This window comes from Aulonocara sp. 'chitande type north' Nkhata Bay, linkage group LG14 (assembly GCF_057382095.1).
Source record: "Aulonocara sp. 'chitande type north' Nkhata Bay isolate Kocher_YH1m ecotype deep benthic linkage group LG14, A_spYH_male_GT1.1, whole genome shotgun sequence".
Lineage (NCBI taxonomy): Eukaryota > Metazoa > Chordata > Actinopteri > Cichliformes > Cichlidae > Aulonocara > Aulonocara sp. 'chitande type north' Nkhata Bay.
The window spans coordinates 62,097-69,481 of NC_141357.1; the positions used below are offsets into that span (position 1 = coordinate 62,097).

The window sequence follows — 7,385 nt, forward strand, 5'->3', positions numbered from 1 at the left end:
TGCCATCGAAGATAGCAGACAGAAAAGTTCTAATCTACATGACGGTAAACACAGCATTTCATAAAAATCGCCTGCTTTGCTGTGACGCCAGAATGCTTCTTTCTCCTTAAATCTGATATTAAATCTATATTTAGAACGTGCAGGTGATGGCGGGGAGTAGTGTAGTGATATTCTATGTGGGTCACCTTTTAAGGTCACTCATGCACACCGCCCAACAGCAAAGTCTTAGATGACGTGGGAGTTTCTGTTCTGCTGAAAACCAAGATACTCTTCGACACTATCCTCCATACTTGATAACACAGAGCTGCATTGGAAATGCATGAAAATAAGCTGCATGCTTTGTTTTACCACACACAGAATAATGAAACTCTGAAGCCCGACTGATGATGGGATTTTTCTTTTAATGTTTACATTATTTGCAGTTACTCTGTGTTAACCTGTGAGCTGCATAGGTTTCCCTTATGTGTTTTGCTTTGCCTGCAACTTTGCAGAATTTTTTATTTGAAAAGATTCAGGTAGGAAAAACTGCTTTTCCACAGTAGAGAAGCATGAAATCAGCCGGTACCGTACATAACCAGGGAGGGCATTAACAGTTGGTGAGAAGTGCTGGCTAATGCAGGACTGTTGCTATTTATATCAGAATGTGGAAGAAGACTTGGATGGAAACTGGCTGAGCAAGACAAGTTTATGGGTGCAATCTATATGTCTTCATTAATTTTGAATGCAGAAATGTATGGATGGGAAAAGATTCATTTGAAATACTGAATACTTTATCATGTGGGTTTTATCTTCTTTTTTGTATGCTTCATGGCCAAGACTGCTACTACAGAAATTAGGCTTTGATATTGTTAGAGCTGAATGAAAGCAAATGGTAGAGACGCAGACGAATTGCGGGATGGCTGATAACAGCATGAGAAGATGTATTTTCTTTGAGCATAAAAAGCATTCCCTTTGGTAAAAATGCTCCTTTGAGCAGAGTGAAGGAGTCCAACTCTTTAGTCACCATACAAATCTACAACAGAATCGTCTTTTCTTCCCCTCTCTTGCTCTAACACGCGGACAAACACATGGTATAGTGTCAAATTAAAGGACTAACCCTTGACCTCTACAGTGATGAAATCTACTCTAAGGGAGCATTTTGCTGGGTTTGCATATGCCCCTTCAGAGATCAGGATCACTTGCAAATCAGTGCAAAATAGTTGTGAGTAATCAACTTTACCATACGATGAAACATTTCTATCTCGATATTTTCTTCCGGGATGATGGTGCTCCCCACCTAAAGGGCATGAAGGGTAACAGAGTGGTTTGCTAACTAGTAAAAGTCATCATGTTTCAACACATATGAGAGCTGTGAGGAAGCCCTCTCTGCCACCAGTGATTTAAAAAAAACTGGATGAGGGAATCCTTTGGAAGTGTGGTGTTCCTTCCTTCCAGTTCGAAAGACTTGCAGAATTGGTGTCAAGGTAGATTTAAGCATTTATGACGGCACCCGGTGGCCCAAAACCCTACTGAAACTCTTAATGCTGGGTTTTCCTGGAACTTGTCACGCCTTTGTATCTCATCAGGACACCTGCTGTCTCAGATCTTTCATATCCACCACTTTCTTCAGTTTTTCTCTCCTTTCCAGCAACATTATTTTCACTGCAATAACAGAGAACTGAAGGTCATGGTTCTTTCACCCCCTAGTCTGGCTTTTGGTGACCTCCTTGGATCAAAGGGTGGAACATTAGTTGATGTCAGATACAGATATATATGTATTCAATACTCTGGTTCTCTCAATTGGCAACTACCATGTGATGTGTGTTTGTGGTATAGATTCTGCCCGTGTGTCATAACAGGCTTAAAGCTACAACCTTTTTAAAATGTGTAACGGATCAAACGCCTGTTTAAAGTGCTCCTAATGACAAGCCCACTAAGAATTATAGCCAGCTCTGCAGTTTCTTCCGGCTCTGCAGATTCATTTAACATTTTCCAGCGCACTGTTTTGGATTTGCTGCCAGCAGCTTTAGGCTACTATTTTGGTTCACTCTCCTGGTGCTCATCAGCATAATTCCCAGATGCACTGGCAGCTGTCTTCCAACAAACAAGCTCTGGCAAACGACACACTACCTGCACAGTAACAAACAGCCACACAGTGGAGCATCCAGTTAAAAGGAGACAGCTTCTCTCTGGGGTTAATTGAGATAAAGCTAAAAGTGCTGGATTTTCCATTTAACATGAACCAGAGCTCCTAGGGGAATGCTTGTGTTGCCCCTTGCCTGCTGAATGTGTAAACTGTCTGGGCGCCTGGCTCGCCATTTTGACATTTCGGGATAATAAGTCAAAAATTGTGCCTGCTGTTGGCTGGGATGCTCGCAAGTGTCAAAAATAATTACCGCCAGTAATCAAACGCAGACAAAACAATTACACGCTTTAAGTTTAACAAGCTCGATGTGCTCGTGCATGGACGCGCGCGCGCACTATCCGTGTCAAATGCCCTTGCCTGCGTCGTGCAGCTCGTTACGTTTGATCCACGCGGGGCTTCTGCGCTTCCACACGGCACAGACGCGCAGAGCGGACAGTGAAGCGCTGCTGCTGCTCATTCTGCTGCTGATTCCACGGGGGGAGGGGGGACTCGGCTCATCACAGTCCCCATCCAGTCACGCTGAAACAGTGTGGGATTCCTTCACTCCTCAATCGGGGATGCGCATCTGGACCAGAGAGTGTCCAGGGGACAATTACGCGTCGAGGCGCTCCGCTGTACCTCTTCTCGTCCTGCCCCCGCAGAGGAAATAAACACGTCGGCTGAGGACAGTTTGGCTGTTTTGTTTTTTTTATACAATGGCAGGCGCAAAGTGCCTTCTGAAGACGCCGAGGTAAGACACCTTAATTACAGAAGCTTTAAACAAAAATAACACATCGAGGAGCGCATATTCCAAAACGAAATCCTGTCTGTACAGCAACTGATTTGAGAGCATGTTTGTTCAGACTTTGTGGTGTTTTTCTTTCACTCGAGTGGAACTTAAATGTTTTTGTGGGGGTTTCGCACAGAATTTTGATGTGATATTTTCGGATATGGTGTTTTAGGTAGTTTAAGTCTGATGTGCCAGTGCGGCGTGTAATAGGCTCCAAATGTACAACGTGGGGATTTCAGTGCTGTGCAGAGTGCTTGTTTACTGTCATGAAAAAACGCACTAAATCCATGCAGTGTGGCACCAGAGCTGCTTTCAGAGAAGGCTACTGGCTTTTGCTAGTGTTCTGCCTTTACTAAGATGTTTTACCCAGCCTGGCTTAGTTGATGGAAATGTCTGACAGTGACAGCAGTCACGTTTCCAATAAATACATTTTTTTTCGCCCCTTGGTAAGTTTTAGTTTTCTGCTTCATGTAGTCGAAGCTGAAATTGAAGGCTCGTGCAGCCTATAGACCTTAAATTGCCACGCTGGTTATTTTGTGTTGTGGATCCCTTTCGAGAGACGTGAAATCTCAAAGATAACATCCAAAGTTATCGGCTTGTGGACCAGTAAACTGTCCCGCTCGTCCCTGAAGCATGAAATCCTCAATCGTACAAGCTTTCATAGTGAATTACAGCAGCAGACCCGGGGAGGGTGACGTGTCTAAAAGCAGACATTGCAGGGGGTTAATTGTGTCCTCACTTCAGGCTGATGCCTGTTGGTTACCTCGGGCCCGGGAGCACTTGAGCGCACCAACCTGTCAGTCATCACCGTGTCGTGATGGAGAGGTCGTTAGGCGCAAAGATTAGAAAACAGGTCGCGCGTGACAAATCATTTCCCCTCGTCTCCTTCAGTTTTCTGTGAGAAACGCTCATCGTGTGCATGAAAACTACCAACAAACCTCTTTATGACGTTTTTCTATTCTCTTTTCTTTCCCCTTAAAGCGTTTTCCTGCGTCCATTTTTCACCCTGCATCCATCTAGTTTTGTGCAAGCATCCGACAAATTCACCGCAGAATCTGTGTGTGTGTGTGTGTGTGTGTGTGTGTGTGTGTGTGTGTGTGTGTGTGTTGAATGGGTGTTTTGATGTGCGCCTTGCAGACACAGCAGCCTATTTAAAGCACATCATATCCACTTATCTCCAGTACATTATTTTATCTTATTTTATTTTTTCCCAGTGGTTCAGGACATTCACAGTAAACTCATTTTTCTGGTGACACAGTTTATTTACATCAGACATGTTCATTAACTGCAAATAGATACAGTTGTGCGATTCCCCCGGGAAGAGGGGGGGACTTCCGAAACAGAATGCTTTTAATTTGCTTTGAAATATGTGGATTATAGAAAAAACAGCTGTTCCTATTTAAATATGCATCCCCAGCCTCTTCATTTTCCAAATTGATCCTCATTAATGCCATTCCGGATAAGCTTCGATTTGGCTTATCTCAGTGAAAGCATGCACAGAGGATAATGACGCCTTTCTGAGATTTTGGAGTTTGCTGTGTTGTGTTTCATCTCGTTGTGCACTCTGACAGGCACGCCCATCACTAGAGTTTGTCGAATAGTTTTGTCCTGCGCTCCAAATAAAGGTCACATGTTGTGATCCTTTCCTGCTGCTGCTTTCCAAGTCAAATTTTTGGATCTGGCACAGAAGCTCTGATGTTTGGACGGTGCACTGCCATTGCTGCATGCTTGTTTGATATCAGTTTATTTCAGATAATGGAAACCACTTTAGAGTCTCGTGAATACCATGAAAGCCTCCTGCTAAAAGCAACAAAGGTTTGGCTTTGCATTTAAGCAGAATGTATTTGTACATCTCATTCTGGGGGAGAAGACCACTTTTTTTTCTCTTTTTTTAACAAATGATGCGATAAAAGGGTCTTGACATCCACAGACAATAAATAAATAATAAATCAACTTCAGTTATTCATGAGAAATGTCACTTTGGTTAGATATAAACTGTTACATTTTCTTGACTGTAGGATCAGGGCTCAGGCATAGGTAGTGACTTTGATCCTGTCTCGTTGGGTTATGAAAGGTCGAGCTGAAGTGAATGAAGTATTCAGTGCAGAATATTGAAATGCATCTCCCGTCTGACAATAACTGTTTGCTTAATTCAACTGATGAGTGTCCCAGCTTTACAGTTTAAGCAAATGTGACAGTCAATGGGCCGCTCCAGTCAGACCAGATAACCGCTCTTTACCGATTCCAGATTTTTTTTAAAAAAGGAAAGTCTTTGACGAGAACTCGCTCTGACAAAGTCAACTCTGTGCCCTTTTGCCTTACAGTAACTTCCAGTCGTCTGCCATGTTTGAAGGCTCAGAGTCTATCGAGGTGGAGGGAGGCAGCACAGAGAGCGCAGTGCCATCGTCCATCAGCGCCTGTAAGAAGGTAAGACTGGGTGTTCAAAACCTGTCTTGATCATAGCATCTTGGGTATAACGGGATGGGGGAGTTTGCCTGTTTCTCAGCTCATGTTTCTGTGCACCTGTCTGTCATATTTGCCTTTCCATCAGTCTATATGTTTGTTTCTAGCAGTGCCAGAAATTTTCATTTCCTCCTCCTGGGTGCTAGTGACACTCAGGGGTTGTGTAATAAGAGGAACAGCCTGCCCCCCCCCCCGGGTCAGCCCAGTAGATTTATCACATCCCAGTGCCATAGAGACAGGACGGGAAATAATACAGATCAGTGGGCTGAGGTGGTGGCTTAGATTGAATTTCTTTTCAAAGTGTTTGTACCGTAGATCTTTTGTGTGTGTGTGTGCCTGACTGTACATTATGTATGTGCGCTGGTGGAGTCTAATTAGCCTACTGCTCATGTTCTTAACTGACTTCCACCAAAGTGTCCTGTACAGACAGAAGGTGATATCTTTCTTATAATTGGGCCTCTGGCTCCGCTGACCTGTGGCAGCAGCCTTTGATATTATCGCTCTCGGCGAGATCAGCTGAGCCTGCGTCACTTTTACCTGGCTGAAGGCCTGCACAGATGGCCCGTTCCAGAGGGTGCAAGCATGGGGGGGACATGGTTTGTCACTAAAAATACATAGTGAGAATGAACAACGCAGTCACGTGTCAAAATAATTGCACAAGATTGCTATTAATGTATAAAATGTGATTTTAACCTTTTATCTGCTGCACTTTAGTACAAAACAATCTTCTTTTACAAATAAAAGATCACAAATACATTTAATGAGGTCAATACCAATTACTGTCATAAGAGGATCACTGATTTTTGTCACTAAGAGGTTATTAAAACAGCTTGGCCAGCAGTTACAACACACCAGATTATTAGGGGGAAGAACATTATAAATAACCAGCTGCGTGATTTTACGTTTCATCCTAGGGTTTCATTAAAATATCGCCTCAGGGAGGACACAATAACTGTGACTGCTTAGCTGACAGATTTCTGATCCCTAGCTGCGGACACTTAAACTGAAATAAATGTCCTAGAGAAAGGTCAATTGATCCCATCCTCCTGAAGGGAAAACACAGACTGGTAGATGAAAGTGGATGGGTGACTCAGAAAGTGTGTGTGTGTGTGTGTGTCATTCACTGTGTGCGTTGGTGCATCTGAGCAGAGTTCATCTGTGTGCTTCAGGTTCTGTGCAGTAACAGTGTGCTGGACTCATCGGAGTACTGGCTGAGGAATGAAAAGGCTCTGTGCAGACTGGGCCTGCTGGATGATGGCACGGAGGGCGGCTGCACCATGGTGAGTAGCATACGCACCGTGTTGGCAACAAAGTCTGACCACGTCGGCTCTAGTGTTCAGTCTTTGTTATGTTCAGCGATGGGAAGGAAACGGTTTGAAATTTAAGGCAGGAACTTCAGTCTGCTTCCACTGAGCATGTCTTTAAAACCAGATATTTTACAGCAGGCTTGTGGTAGCTTCTTGTTGCTATTTAACTGAAAGGTTTTGCTCATAAGGTCTTTTACAATAACTTTGAGTAGATGCGAACTGTGCAACTCTATTCTGCTTTCTGCTTTTGAAAGCTCACTTTAACGAGCAGGGTCTTTGATAATCGTTTATCACTTCTTTTTGTTGTTTTCATGTTTCAAAATAGTGAAACATAGTATAGCAAGAATTGCACAACAGCCAGCGATTCTAGAAGTGTGGGGAGTAACGGGGCTGTTAGCCACTTTCAGTGACATTACGTCTGTCACGTGAACACTTTTCGCACGTCATTTCAATTTGCTGTTTTGTTCACTTTGTGAAATTGTAAATTAACAGAGTGAAAACACTGAGTGGAAGCCTTTTATTTTCCTTAGTGTGACTCTGTCTTATGAATTGCAAATTGAGTATGAATTACATTCAGGATTTGCATCTGTCAGGGGCTAAAAGGCACTTAGTTCTTGTTCGGGAATGACCGGTGTTTGATCCTTCAAGCATATCAGTTCAATTTTACACCATCCGTTGAAATGTGATATAAACTAGATCAACACTCTTAATAAAATTCTTT

General features: G+C 43.3%; 1 long non-coding RNA gene across 1 annotated transcript; it reads left to right on the plus strand.

Annotated features, from left to right (window-relative positions):
- Positions 1–2,818: 2,818 nt before the first annotated feature.
- Positions 2,819–6,605, plus strand: LOC147313796 (uncharacterized). Its single transcript, XR_015124758.1, has 3 exons — positions 2,819–2,855; positions 5,219–5,321; positions 6,527–6,605. It is a non-coding gene; the product is annotated as an uncharacterized LOC147313796 (long non-coding RNA).
- The last annotated feature ends 780 nt before the right edge of the window (positions 6,606–7,385 follow it).